Raw genomic sequence first — 16,031 nt, forward strand, 5'->3', positions numbered from 1 at the left:
ATTAAAAATGTAATATCAATACTCAATGCAGTCCTGTGTTTTGGCACGCAGTGTGCCTGCCTCAGGAGTCTCAACTTCAATTGGAACTTGTAAATCCCTTGTACTGTTTAGAAACAGATATAAACACAACACCATCAAACAGCCAACCACAATATGTGTTGTGGCAACAAAATGACACCAACTGCTGAAAGTAACACTGAGGAATGAGAAAAGAAAGAAGAACAAAAGAGGCAGCAGCTGATGTGCAAACTGAGAACTTCGTTTGAGCAACAAAAAACAAAAAAACACAGTCGTGAATACATCTATAAGTTAGTGTGAGTTCTAATACAGTACATTTTTCAAAGGCCAAAGAGTCTGTAATAGTAGGTTGATCCCTTCTGCAAGGGGAGGGAGATGAGGATTCCACCCTTGAAGGTAGATGTTTTTCTCTATGGGGGGGGGGGGGGGGGGGGGGGGCGAGTGTTGATCCTGAGGCCTTTTTGCTGCTGACTCTCCTAAGCCTTGAGGGCAGCCCCTGGATGGTCTTCTGAAACAATTTATGAAGATGTTAGCTGTGGAAGTAGATGGTATTTCCAATGCTGAGAAGCTTTGGGACTGAATGGTCAGAAAAAGGGTAGAATTCAGTTTTTTTCACAGTAGCTGTCAAGTTAGTCAAGCATTAGTTCATAGTGATAGCATGGTGGTCCACAGTTACTGTATATTCTGTGTGACATTTTGCTGCCATTCCATCTCCAGCTAAATGTCCTGAAAGCAGCAGTGTAATTAACTTCCCTCCTTTTGTATCTTGAAACAAGAGTCTCTTGAGGCAGCTCTTGTGCTAGCTGTGTTTATGGCTCATCATAATGCTCCAGCCTGGGTGTGGAATGATGCAGGCACTTCCATATCCTTACCCTCAAGTCACATTCTAGGGGAGACTAGGGACTAGCAGGATGTGGAAGAAGAACAGTTCATGATCTTATCCCCCCTTTATTTGCCCTGGATATCCTCTGGCTCTGTTAATATCTGTTAATATCATATGATCTTCTGAGAGATCTGGTCTATGGTATAAGGAGGAGTCTGCATTTGTGGTTGCTCATTGATCTCCACCTCCTCATCTAGCTCAAGGACCTCTTCCTAGGTGCCCATGCCTGTGAAAAGATGAAAATACTGGCTAAGTAGATTATTTAGGCTTCCCATTCAGGAAAGCCCAGTCCTGGACATAGCAATAAAACTATATGCTAGCTCAAAGTTTTCCTTTGCTGGCCCTGAAGGTCCCTCCCTGCCTGCCTTCTACTTCATTTACCTCCTTCCCACATCTTCAAGCTATGTGTATGTTTACCTACTTCCAGTTTGGCCATGGAGGTCCTCTAAATAATCATTTCCCAGCCTCTCTCTTAGATGATCCTCAGAGTCATCCTGATGGTGCAGAGGTCACCTAGGCCAGTGCCTCATGCATTTCACTGCATCATGACAATCTTGGTCTTTTGCCATCCTTTCAGGTCTTTATTGATGGAAGACCTACTCCCTAATCTTCCTAGTGATACCAAAGCTGGAGACTTGGCTGGTGTCTTCCCTCAATTCTTTTCTTTAAGCCCATGAACATCTGCTGGGCAATATGGCAGAAGAGGTTGTGAATGTTGTGGACAACAAGCTTAAATAACAGCTTGCTCTTCATAACCTAGAATTTCATCACCCAGAGACACTGGCTGTCCTCTACTGTGCTACCTCCTGCCAGCTCTACTTGAAAGCTGTAGAAGTCCTTCCCTGCCTGATGCTCTTTCTCAGTCCCTGATGCCTACATTACTTTCCCCTTCTTACTCCTCAACTTCCTGCTCTACCCTTCCCTATTATCTAACCTAATTGCCCTGTACCCATACCTCTCTGCTTCATTGACTAGTCTGGCTAGCCTAGGCACCCCTCTCTCCATTTCCCCTACCTACCTCTAACTCCCTACTTTTCCCTTGGTCCTCTTTATTACTGCTGTCCCCACAATCTCTCTGGTCCTCACACTTCCTTCTGCTCTGTTCTCTTCCTTCTCAATTCCTGTCCCTCCTGATCACTATCTTCCATGTCATCACTCATCCCACTCACCTACATGCCACAGCTCTCCATTTTCTCATCGTCCTCATTCTGCCACTCCCATCTGTTAACCTCTAAACATAGACAAATAGAAGTCCACAGAGACAATCAAACAGGCAAGTCTTTTAGACAGCACTTCTACAAAGTAACATAAGACAATAGGACATGGGGAACAAGGCATTCCAGAGATTCAACATAAAAACTCCTCTTTTCTCCCTCTAGCAATAACCACCTCTTAAAAGTGAGTCCAGTAACCATCACCTAACAGTACTGATGATGAACACCTGATCCTGGAGCAATGGTTCTCAACCAGTGTGTTGCAATACACTAGAGTGCCACAAGTACATACAAGCTGTGTTGTAGGACTGGCACACAGATTAGTGTCCTTTTTTTTGTTTACAATGTATCATGCCTCTCCCCTTCCCTCCTGCTATGGATCCAGCACCTCTCCCTCCTACCTCCCCCCCCCCCTCCGAGTCCAGAACTTCCCACCTCCCTCAGCACCCCTCCGATATATACCCACTGTGACTCTTGAGAAGTGGTTTATGGAATTTCTTGTTTTTGTGATTTAATGTATGTAGTTCATACTAAGAGCAAAATTACATTAGAGATATCTGATTACCTTAGATTCAACAGTGATTTATTAAAGCCCTTTTGGTAGAACATTAGGTACATCAATAGCATTTGATTCATGAATTTCAGTTTTGTAATATAGGAAATAATATGACCATTCTGAGGGAGTATTATCACTAAGAAATTGTTTTATTGACAACAAAAATGGATTTATAACTAGAGTGATTGAGATGTGAACAAGCATTCCAGGCATCCACCACCCTCTTTGTAAAAAAGAATTTCCTGATATTGCTTTTAAGTTTCCCTCCTTGCAACTTCATCTTATGTCCTCTAGTTCAATAGCCTCCATTTCATTCTAGCTTTGCTTTCTTGCTGAATAGTGAAGGGGAGGGGGGAAGGGGAGGAGAGGAGAGGGGCATTGATGTTTGAAGACTGGAGAAGGGGGTAGGAGGGAGGAGGCTGGGAGGGCTTTTAAACTCAAAAATAGTTATGCGGGTATTGGTCAATATTCAGCTGGGGCCCACATAACTTTTGTATGCAGGACCCAGCTGAATATTGGCAGGGACATGTATAAGCTCAGATGGCCAGGGCAGTGTAAATTAGCTCCAGATATTCAGTGCTGGTGCCCAGACATAGGCTGGCACTGAATATCTGGTGCTAATGTAACCAGTATTAAAAAAATAAACAAACAAAAAAACGCTATCACCAGCTGAATATCATCTACTACTACTACTACTTATCATTTCTATAGCACTACTAGACGTACGTAGCACTGTACACTTGAACATGAAGAGACAGTCCCTGCTTGACAGAGTTTACAATCTAATTAGGACAGACAAACAAGACAAATAAGAGAAGGGAATTACTAAGGTGGGGATAATAAAATAAGGGTACTGAACAAGTGAGTAATGGTTAGGAGTTAAAAGCAGCATCAAAAAGGTGGGCTTTTAGCCTAGATTTGAAGACGGCCAGAGATGGAGCTTGACATACTGGCTCAGGAAGTCTATTCTAGGCATATGGTGCAGCAAGATAAAAGGAATGGAGTCTGGAGTTAGCGATGGAGGAGAAGGGTACAGATAGGAGAGATTTACCTAGTGAACGGAGTTCCCTGGGAGGAGTGTAGGGAGAGATGAGAGTGGAGAGGTACTGAGGAGCTGCAGAGTGAATGCACTTATAAGTTAATAAGAGGAGTTTAAACTGTATGTGGAAATGGATAGGGAGCCAGTGAAGTGACTTAATCATCTGGCAAGTTTGTAGGTGGAAAAGACGTGTTAAATAAATAAATAAATAAATAATAAAAATGCTACTTTTCGCCTAACTTAGGTGCCCCTTTACTAAGCAAAAGTAAGTGATAGCATAAAATGGCTGAGCGCCCCTTTAGCAAGCTGTGGCAAAAGGGGGTCTGCTCTGGTGTCGGTGTGTGTTTTTTACGCATGCTGAGGCTTCCTTTTACCGCAGCTGGTAAAAGGTAGCCATTTTTTAAAAGAAATGGCCATGTGGCAAGTGAAGCATTTGCTGCCCAGCCATTTGGGGGGGGGGGGTCCCTTACCGCCACCCATTGAGGTGGTGGTAAAGGCTCCAATGCTAACCCAGTGGTAACCAGGCAGCACAAATATATTTTTGTAGCGCCGGATATGACGGCATGCTGGGGGTGGGACATACAGCCGGGCTACTGCAGCAGTAAACCCTCATTGGGTTTACCGCTGGTTTGTAAAAGGGGCCCTTATTGCGGTAAATTCTAAAATGATGCACACTGACCGCGTGATTAAAAAGTGTTTTTAAAATTGTTGTTGGGAAGGGAGTGCATGCCTGAGAGAGTGGGTGTTCCTGCATTCAGCACTTGAGCCATTATCGCTTACAAAATTGGTATTGGTAAAGTTGCACATATGCTAATATTTTTTTAATGAAGCAATTAATGAATAGGACCGGGCTTCTTAATATAGTTCATTGAAGTTTAAAGGACCTCAGCAGTAGGATTGAAAAAAGGACACTTTTTCTCCGTCACACTTCTACTCCCAAATCGTCACTGGTCCTCTCTATAATTTAACAATTGTTCAAATTGTTAATGTGAAATTTTGGAATTTCACATTAAAAATAGTGGCACCCAGTGGGTTAAATGCAGAGCTCGAATGGAATACACTTATTTAAATCCGGGGTTCTGATTGATGGGCTCAATTATCAGCTGTTTCTATAAAGAAGTAAGCAATAGACGCCACCACCATCTTGATGATATGTTAATGATGTCGGCATGTATGGTCTGGGGCAGACTTAAGTAATGTAGAACAATTTTTAAACTAAAGTTAATTATGTGAACATTTAAGATTCTGTTATTGTTTCTTTCTTCCAGGGGGTTGATCCTTGAGAACAGCCTCATCCACATATACATCCATATTCCCAACACGTACCTTCCACACACTCCTTTGAAAAATCTGTGGTGGAAGTCATACTTCATCTGTTGACCACTATCTTTCTTTCAGCTCTCTTCTTCTGTAATTTAGATTTCATAAACTAGCTTAGATGATTATAGGCTATGACAGAAAAATGTTAACAATATAGCTCAAAACATCTGAAGTCCTGGGTAAATGCAGCTTTTATAACTACAATAATTGGATAAATATAACTGTGAAATTGATATATTTCTTCTCATAAATAGGGAATGTCATTTCCATGTGAAACATAATAGAGAACAATATTTATAGGTTGTGCAAAAGGGTAAGATGTACTAATACCAAGAATCTGATACAATGATACATACAAGGATGTCATTCCATTTCAAAAGATTACAATTCCTGGTGTACTTAGAAATTGCCATTTCCACTCACAAGGACAAACATTCATAGTTGCTGTAGTAGCTTCCAGGTTCAATTGCTTCAGTTATTGTCAAGTATAAGTTGCTACTTCAAGAGCTAAGATGGAGAAAAATGTATACGATTTTCCTTATGGATAAAAAAATGTTTTATCATCGGTCAAAAAGCTAAATGTAAATGAATTTTGCAAGCAAAACACTAACTATGGAGTAGAGGAATAACCTAATGGTTAGTGCAATGGGTGAATAAACCTGAGTGGGTAACCAGATTCAATTCCCACTATACTTCCTTGTGAGCCTGGCCAAGTCACTTATTCTCCCACTATGCCAGATACCAAAAATATCTTAGGGGTCTTTTTTACTAAACTGTGCTAAAAAGGGCCAGGCGCTCTGATTAGCACATGGGTTCTCCAGCGCGCTGATGCCGCTTTTAGCATGGCTGTAAAATGGTCACATTCACATTTTTTTCTATTAATGGCCAAATGCTAATTTCCAAATTAGCTCATGGCCATTAGCACACGAGCCCTTACCAGCACCTATTTAGTAGGCAGAATTGACTCACATGCTAACCATGTGCTAACCGGCTGGTGTGTGGTAATATAGCTGTGCTAACTTATTAGTGCTGGGCATGCCTCCTTTCCAACCCAGAGCTAAATGCAAAGTATTTTTTAGCACAGGGGAAGCATGCACAAATGCCTGAACTACCTTAGGGTGCCTGAGCATGCTCCACAGAAGTGCATTTTGGCATGTGGGAAGCACATGGTAGTTCTTACCACTGCTTAGTAAAAGTACCCCTTAAATTGTGAGTCCACTAGAAACAGAGAAGTACCTATTATGTAAACCATTTGGGGGGTCTGGATCAGGTGGTTGTGATCAGGGGTGGGGGCTTTGATCAGGGGTGGGGAGATTATTATTATTATTATTATTACATTCGTACCCCACGCTTTCGTACACAATGCAGACTCAATGCGGCTTACATAGTAATTTGAGATGTGCTCAGAGTGTTGGGGGCTTGGATTGGGGGGGGGGGGGGTAGAGTGTGTCTGCACCGTGACCCCTTTCAGCTCAGGCCAGGAGCATCGAACCATGGTTTTGAGTCCCATTCCTTCTGACATTGTTTCCCCTCAGGACCCTTTTCATGTGGATTTTAGTTCTCTTCATAGGTGTCTTGACAAAGTTTCTTCTTGGTTTACTTCTCATCATCTTCATCAGCAGAAAACCTCTGTGTTCTGGCTTACTGGCCACCACTTCCATCCTTCTGCCACTCCTACCATTGATGGGGTTCACATTCAATTGGTAGACTTGATGAAATATCTGGGAGTCCACTTTGATGGTGCTCTTCTTCCTCTCACATTTCTGTCACTGTTAGAAAGTGTTTCTGCTCTCTCCGTTTGATACATTCTCTTCAACCATTTCTTACTGATGAAAGATGTGCCACTTCACTTTATGCATTGGTTGCCACAAAATTGGACTTTTATAATATCATTTATGCTGGTCTTCCTGATATTTCTCTCCATAAACCTCAGTCAGTACAAAATACTGCTATTCACATTCTTTATCATGCTCATTGCTATGATCATGTTACCCCATTTCTGAAAGAACATCGTTGGCTTCCTATCAAATTTTTGATCATAAGATTCTGACCATCACTTTCAAGGCCCTTCATCTGGGCACTCCACCATACATGGCAAGACTTATTACTCTCTATTGTCCTTCAAGTGAGCTTCATTCGGCTTTTGAATCCTGTCTTTACTGACTGCAGCTTTTCCACATGCTTACAAGGAAAATGAAGCCCAAATATACCCCCTAACTGCAAAACACTTGGATGCAATTTCAAAAAGGATTGATGCCTCTGTTGGGTTTGCTTGAAAAAATCAGGAAACAATCTAACCCTGTGACGACAAGCAGCCTCAAAATCCAATCTTGATCTGGTTGTAAAACAAAATCCACAATCAATGTAGCTGTCTACATACCCACATTATCATCTTTTATCATATGAGTTAAGTTCAAATTATCAAAAGGTACCTCAGCCCCTTCTGCTATTGGTTGTTCAGAAGGTTTCTTTGCATAAAGTAACAAATAATATATTCCGGAGATGGGGGTTAAGATTGCTCTGGTATTTTCAAAATCTCAACAAGATATCTATTAAAAGTAATAAGGGGAGCGATAGTAGGTAACTTAGGAAAGTTAATAAAATGTAAAGTTTTCAGTCTCTACTGACTTTCTAGGTTCTCAACTTCCTTTTCTAGTATCAAATTTTCTTTAGCAGACTGCCCTTCCTCAAACTTCATAATCGCAGACTTGTTTCAAAGTTCAGATGATTCCAAACATTGCACGTTACTTTCAATGTCAGCAACTTTCCCAGGAAGAGATTGAATCTGAATTACTATGGTCAAAATTGTTTTGGAAAAAGATTTCTCCAAACTCACCAAGGATCTCATATCAACTCCAAAGTAATCACCATAGGCTTTGCTGGTAACAGAGACTTGCTCAAGGATCCTACTGGACACACTCGCTGCCCCACTCCTGCACCTCCACACTGTCACTTGGAATGCCGATGACAAGTCAAGCAGCACTCTCCTGTACTGCTGATCTTAGCGGTCAATTGCTCTGGTCTGTCCCTGCCACCAAAACTTGCAGACCCTCTTCGGTGTATGAAGATCTGGGAAAATCCATGAACTGGGCTGCTGGCATTGTCGGGGGACTCTGCACTTCGGGGCTTAGTGAGATGTCTGCTTCAAGCAAGAGGAGAAGTTCACCTCCTGCTGCTTCTTCCCGCATTGAAGCCGCCAGCCCTGGGGTTGCACTTGGAACCGCAAATCGATCCATGGGTCCCACCAAAGGAATCACAGGAGCTGCAGGGTAAGCCCATTGTTTTTTCCTTTGTTTAGGCATTAATTTAATGCAGAAATTTAAAAAAGAACACAAATAAAGTTAAAGTGGGAGAGGAGCAACTAATGGTGTTTCCTACCCAGACACCATCTTGCCCCCCCTAAAATATTAAGAAAGTTTTCAACTTCTATCAAAAGAACAGATATGAAACTTCTAGTCTAACAAAAGAGTGTAAAGAGTTCCACAGGGAAACTAAAACAAGAAAATTAGGGGATCTTTTATTAAAGCTTAACTCAAGTTATCTGCAGCAGGGCCCATAGGAATAAAATGGGCTCTGCTGCAGGTAACTCAAGCTAAGCTTTAGTAAAAGACCCCCTAAAGTACTAAACATTCTTTAAAAAAAAAAAAACGCCTCTAGGGTTAGGAGGACATAAAAACAAAAGTACCTGAGGTCGGGTTGAATGACTAAATTAAAAATCTCTGAAAACATTAATCAGCAACTCTGAGGTGAGCCTGTAAATTACCTGAAACAACAAGGAAGCTGAAGTAAATAAAATCCACTTACATACAGGAAGCCAATATAAGGCTATCAAACATGGAGAGAGGCTATCAAACTTCTTTAACCTATAAATCAACCGAGCTGAAATATTTTTGAATAAGCTGAAGCTTATTCAATAACTTAGATGATAAACCCAAAAGACGTTACAGTAATCCAAATGGCAGAGAATTAACATCTGGACTAATAAAGCAAAGGTGATTGATCAAAATAAGTCCTCACCAACTGTCTCAATTTTTAAAAAACTTTTTTTGCCACAAATGATTTAATTCAAAGGTCAGAGAGCAATCAATAATAATACCTTATGCATTATGATTTTTACATAGTAATGAACTGCTTTACATTCATTTACATGTTTTTTCATCTCATTACTATTTTAACCCGTGGTGACTTAAATATTTATTTATTTGTTACATTTGTATCCCACATTTTCCCACCTATTTGTAGGTTCAGTGTGGCTTACATAGTACCGGAGAGGCCTTTGCAGGCTCCGGTGTGAACAAATACAGGGTAATGTTGTGGTAAGATCAAGTTTATGTGGCACAGCCACATTAGGAAATCGGAGAACAGAAGAGTTGTGTTATGTCCATCACGTGCTTTAGTTTGGTTGTGTTGCAGAGATTAGGCATTTAAGTTGGATCGGTTGGGTATGCCTTTTTAAACAGGTTGGGTTTTAGTGATTTCCGGAAATTTAGGTGGTCGTACGTCATTTTCAAGGCTTTTGGTAATGCATTCCACAGTTGTGTACTTATGTAGGAAAAACTAAATGCGTAAGTTGTTTTGTATTTAAGTCCTTTGCAGCTTGGGTAGTGCAGATTTAGATAACATCGTGTTGATTTGGATGTATTCTAATTGGTTAGTCGATCAAGTCTGTTATGTAACTCGTGGCTTCTCCGTAGATGATTGTGTGAACCAGGGTGCAGATTTTGAAGGCGATGCGTTCTTTGATTGGGAGCCAGTGTAGTTTTTCATGGAGGGGCTTTGTGCTTTCAAATCGCGTTTTACCAAATATAAGCCTAGCTGCCAATGTTTTGAGCGGTCTAAAGTTTCTTTAAGGTTTGTTCTTTACATCCCGCATAAATTCCATTGCAATAATCTAAGTGGCTTAGTACCATTGATTGTATCAAGTTGCGAAATGTTTCACTCGGGAAGAATTGCTTCACGCGTTTGAGTTTCTACATTGAGTGGAACATGGATGCCACTTGGCTCTCTAGTGTTAAGTTCAGGGTATTTTTTGAGGGGTACTTGGGGGTACTGAGTGCTGGCACCTTTTCTGTTGTCTGCTAAAATTGACCCATGGACCCCAAGTTTTAATGAAAGAGCTGAGGCTCTACACACCAATTCTGCCTTGTCATACATTCTGTGACTGGTTGCAGGGGGCTTGGCTATTGTGGGATGGGTCCCTCAGTGATTACTCCACCCCTGAAGAGTGGCCTAGCATTTGAGTACCGGCACCTTTTTCGCTAGAAAATGCGCACTGGTTAAGTTACAGTCCATTGTAACGCCGAGGATTTTCAAGCTGTCTGAGATAGGAAGGGTGTGATCTGGGGTGCTGATACTTGTGGGGATGTCCGCGCTGTGTTGGGATGAGAGGATGAGACAATGAGTTTTTTCTTTATTGAGTTTTAGTTGAAATGCATTTGCCCATGAATCCATGATGTTCAGGCAGTTTGTTTTTGTAAGGAATGTATATTGTGACATCATCTGCATATATGAAAGGGTTAAGGCCATGGTTGGATAAGGACTTGGCAAGTGGGGTCATCATTAAGTTGAATAGGATCGGTGATAGCGGCAATCCTTGCGGTAATCCACAGTCTGCTTTCCATGGTGATGATATGTTTGAATTTGATTTTACTTGATATGTTCTTGTGGTTAGGAAACCCTTGATCCAGTTTCCACCAATCCTGAACTTATCTAGTAATCTTATTAATATATTATGGTTTACCATGTCAAATGCACTAGACATGTCGAATTGGAGGAGAAGGATGTTTTTGCCTGCTTCTATTTCCTGCTTGAATTTGGTTAGAAGAGTGAGTAGTACTGTTTCCGTGCTGTGGAGGGGGTGAAAGCCTGACTGTGATTCATGTAATATTGAGAATTTGTTTATGTAATCTGTAAGTTGTTTGGTTACCATGTTTTCCATCGGTTTGACCACCAACAGGATAGATGCTACTGGATGGTAGTTAGTGATTTTGTTTGTTTTTTTCTTGGTGTCTTTTGGTATTGGGGTGAGTAAGATATTGACATTTTCCTTAGGGAAGAGGTCTTGCTGAAGCATGTAATTTAGGTGGGATGTGAGGTCTGCTATGAAGCAGTCAGGGGCGGATTTCATTAGGTAGCTGGGACAGGTATCTAGTTTACAGTGAGTGTTGGAAAACCTACTAATCGCTTGGGTAACTGTTTTGATGGTAAGGACCAGGTCCGATCTGCCTGGTATTCTCCAATGGTTGGGTCTAATTCATTAAGGAAGTTTTCAATGTCGGTGTTGTTCTGAGGTAGCGTGTTGCCTAGGTTTATAATTTTTTCATTGAAGTACTTCAGAAATTTATCTGCAGATGGGATGTCTGTATTCGTGGTAGCGACCAAGTTGGTGTCTAAGAGTTTGTTCATGAGTTGGTATAAATTCCTCATGTCTTTGTCATCCTTTGGCCAGTCTTATTGCGTATTTGTATTTTCTTTGTATTTGTTTCCATGTGTTGAGTGTATGTTCATCTTTTGTTTTATTCCATGCTCATTCGAGTTTCCTGGTTTGTGTTTTTAACTTTTTCAGTTCATCATTGAACCATGGTGTCGAGTTATGCTTGCATGGGGTTCTTGTTTGTAAGGGCGCAATTTCATCTAGTATGCTTTTGCATCTTTTGCCCCATTCTATGAGGTAGTATATGGAGTCTGTTTGTGTTTCCCATTCGTTATTGTATATTAGTTGCCAGAATGTTTTCATGTCTACTTGACCTCTTGTGCTGTAGGATGTGTGTTCTGGTATTCGTTGTATACACTTCTTCCGCCAATGTACTACTACTACTTCTACTTCTTAACATTTCTAGAGCGCTACTAGGGTTACGCAGCGCTAGGGATAAGTTTAGTTTGTCGTGGTCAGTCCAGGGTGTCTCTGTCCATTTCATATTTGTTATTGATAGGTTCTGGTCTGTTGAGAGTTTGTGTGAGATGAGATCAAGTGTGTGCCCTTTGATGTGGGTTGCTTGCATTTGTGGCCATTTGAGATCGCATAAACGGAGAAATTCCTTACATTCTCGTGTGTTGATAGAGTTCGGGTCTTCTAAGTGAAGGTTGATGTCTCCTAGTACTAGTATATTGGAGTTGGTTACACATGTGTTTGAAATAAAGTCCATGAAGTTGGTCTGGCCTTCATTCCAATTACCTGGAGGCCTGTAAAACAAGACACAATTCAAATGATCACGTACGGTTTTTTAGTGGATTCTGATTGAGGCAATTTTAAGTTGAGGTGTTATGGACTCGGCAGTGGTTTCGGTGGTAAAGTGGGACTGATAGATTAGTGCTATGCCTCCGACTCTCTTTTCTTTTCTGGTCCAGTGTATGATTTTGTATCCTGGAAGGCACAAGTCTAGGATTATAGAGTCCTTTTGGTCATGGATCCAAGTTTCAGTGAGGAAGAGTAGGTCGAGGTTTTCTGACATGATCCAGTCTGTTAGTATTGCTGTTTTATTTACAGCGGATCTGGCATTGATGTAGCCCACTTGGATTGTTTGGAATGTGTCTTCTGTATTTGGTGTTAAGTGGACTTTTGTTAGCTGCCGTTTCTTTGTTGAGGTGAGTTTGTTTGGGCCCTACTTTTCCTTCTGTTGTGGTTGTTTGCATGTAAGTGTTCTTCCTTTGTTTAAGTTGTTATCAGTTTGGTGAGATGTGGTGTATTTGATCAATCTATGATGATTGTGTAGTATGGGTATGATGTTGTTTTCTGCAAGTGGGGTTGTTAGTGTTAAGTGGATCCGTGTTAAGGGGTAGATTATTAGGAGTAGTTTGAGGGTATTCAGTATGGTATATATTTCCTGTGGTTACTATTAAGACCGTGTTGCCCCAATCTGCTCTCCTCACAAGCCTGCCTTCTCCGGTTGATCAAATGCAGTGCGAAAGGCTCCTTTTTTAGGCACGCCCATCCTGCTGAAGGTGTCTTCAGTTCACTAGCAATTATTCAGTTTTTACTTTGGTTTTTACTGTCAGGCCTTTCAAGCCTTGTCAGTTGTAAAGTCTCAATATCTTGAAATATAATAGGCACTTTACTCACGGTCTGGTGATCGGACGCGTTGGCCAGGACACAGAGACTCCGCAACCCTGGGAGCTGTGTCTATGTTGGAGGTAGACACCAGAGGTTATTAAAGAATGCAGTAAAATATGTCAAGGTACTTTAGGGCCCTTTAAGTCACATTAAGGGGCAAATAATGGGACCCTTTTACCAAAGTAACCAGTGATATCCCCAGCATGGATTTTTTCCCACTTGCTGAGGCTACTTATAGTCCGGCAGTAAAATGGCCCTATTTTCCATTAATCTCATTAATGACCACATGCTACTTTTCCCATTAGCGTATGGCCATTAGCACGTGAGCACTTATTGACATCTATTTTCTAGGCAGCAAGGGCTCGTGTGCTAGCCATTCACTAATTGGTTAGTGTGCGGTGATGTAGATGTGCTGATTAGCGCAGAACACTCCTACTTTCTGCCCCCAGTGCTAAAATATAAATTCTATTTTTAAGTACATGGGTAGTGTACACCGATCCCAAATCTACCACAGGATGCCTGAGCGTGCTCTGCAGTAGTTCTATTGGACCTGTGGTAAGCACACATTAGTGCTTACCGCAGCTTAGTAAAAGGACCCCAATGTGACTAAAACAACTTGGTAACTTCCCCTCCTCCCTCAAATGGTCTTTCGTTCCCAGTCTACTCCGCACATCTGCCCCAGAACAGCTTCTGACTCTAAAGGAGCAATGAAAAGGTCAGATAGCTGAGCCAGCAGAACTTCCCTACATTCTTTAATAACCTCAGAGTAGCCTATGTTGCTCAATTACTTAGTCTAAAATTTAGTTTAGCTAGTTCCTCATGCGCACAGTATCCTAAAAATTGCTCAAGATCTATCTCACTTCCATTCCTATTTGTGTTTGTTTTCTGTTGTACTGCTCCCAGTCCTTTAGCTGTGAATATATTTGTTAAGTAATTCTGCTTTATCCTGATAAGTACATAAGTACATAAGTAGTGCCATACTGGGAAAGACCAAAGGTCCATCTAGCCCAGCATCCTGTCGCCGACAGTGGCCAATCCAGGTCAAGGGCACCTGGCACGCTCCCCAAACGTAAAAACATTCCAGACAAGTTATACCTAAAAATGCGGAATTTTTCCAAGTCCATTTAATAGCGGTCTATGGACTTGTCCTTTAGGAATCTATCTAACCCCTTTTTAAACTCCGTCAAGCTAACCGCCCGTACCACGTTCTCCGGCAACGAATTCCAGAGTCTAATTACACGTTGGGTGAAGAAAAATTTTCTCCGATTCGTTTTAAATTTACCACACTGTAGCTTCAACTCATGCCCTCTAGTCCTAGTATTTTTGGATAGCGTGAACAGTCGCTTCACATCCACCCGATCCATTCCACTCATTATTTTATACACTTCTATCATATCTCCCCTCAGCCGTCTCTTCTCCAAGCTGAAAAGCCCTAGCCTTCTCAGCCTCTCTTCATAGGAAAGTCGTCCCATCCCCACTATCATTTTCGTCGCCCTTCGCTGTACCTTTTCCAATTCTACTATATCTTTTTTGAGATACGGAGACCAGTACTGAACACAATACTCCAGGTGCGGTCGCACCATGGAGCGATACAACGGCATTATAACATCCGCACACCTGGACTCCATACCCTTCCTAATAACACCCAACATTCTATTCGCTTTCCTAGCCGCAGCAGCACACTGAGCAGAAGGTTTCAGCGTATCATCGACGACGACACCCAGATCCCTTTCTTGATCCGTAACTCCTAACGCGGAGCCTTGCAAGACGTAACTATAATTCGGGTTCCTCTTACCCACATGCATCACTTTGCACTTGTCAACATTGAACTTCATCTGCCACTTGCACGCCCATTCTCCCAGTCTCGCAAGGTCCTCCTGTAATCGTTCACATTCCTCCTGCGACTTGACGACCCTGAATAATTTTGTGTCATCGGCGAATTTAATTACCTCACTAGTTATTCCCATCTCTAGGTCATTTATAAATACATTAAACAGCAACGGACCCAGCACAGACCCCTGCGGGACCCCACTAACTACCCTCCTCCACTGAGAATACTGGCCACGCAATCCTACTCTCTGCTTCCTATCTTTCAACCAGTTCTTAATCCATAATAATACCCTACCTCCGATTCCATGACTCTGCAATTTCTTCAGGAGTCTTTCGTGCGGCACTTTGTCAAACGCCTTCTGAAAATCCAGATATACAATATCAACCGGCTCCCCATTGTCCACATGTTTGCTTACCCCCTCAAAAAAATGCATTAGATTGGTGAGGCAAGACTTCCCTTCACTAAATCCGTGCTGACTTTGTCTCATCAGTCCATGTTTTTGTATATGCTCTGCAATTTTATTCTTAATAATAGCCTCCACCATCTTGCCCGGCACCGACGTCAGACTCACCGGTCTATAATTTCCCGGATCTCCTCTGGAACCCTTCTTAAAAATCGGAGTAACATTGGCTACCCTCCAGTCTTCCGGTACTACACTCGACTTTAGGGACAGATTGCATATTTCTAACAGTAGCTCCGCAAGTTCATTTTTTAGTTCTATTAATACTCTGGGATGAATACCATCAGGTCCCGGTGATTTACTACTCTTCAGCTTGCTGAACTGACCCATTACATCCTCCAAGGTTACAGAGAATTTGTTTAGTTTCTCCGACTCCCCCGCTTCAAATATTCTTTCCGGCACCGGTGTCCCCCCCAAATCCTCCTCGGTGAAGACCGAAGCAAAGAATTCATTTAATTTCTCCGCTACGGCTTTGTCCTCCTTGATCGCCCCTTTAACACCATTTTCGTCCAGCCTGTCTATTTTCCTCCTCATTGCTCTTCAGTTTCACAATGCACTTTCATACTTCTTCTTGTTGCTAAGATATCTATATATATAAAAAAAAGTCATGCCCTCCCGTTTTACTGTACTGGCTAGTTTTTCTTCAATTTGCATCTTTGC

Source organism: Microcaecilia unicolor, chromosome 5, assembly GCF_901765095.1.
Source record: "Microcaecilia unicolor chromosome 5, aMicUni1.1, whole genome shotgun sequence".
NCBI lineage: Eukaryota > Metazoa > Chordata > Amphibia > Gymnophiona > Siphonopidae > Microcaecilia > Microcaecilia unicolor.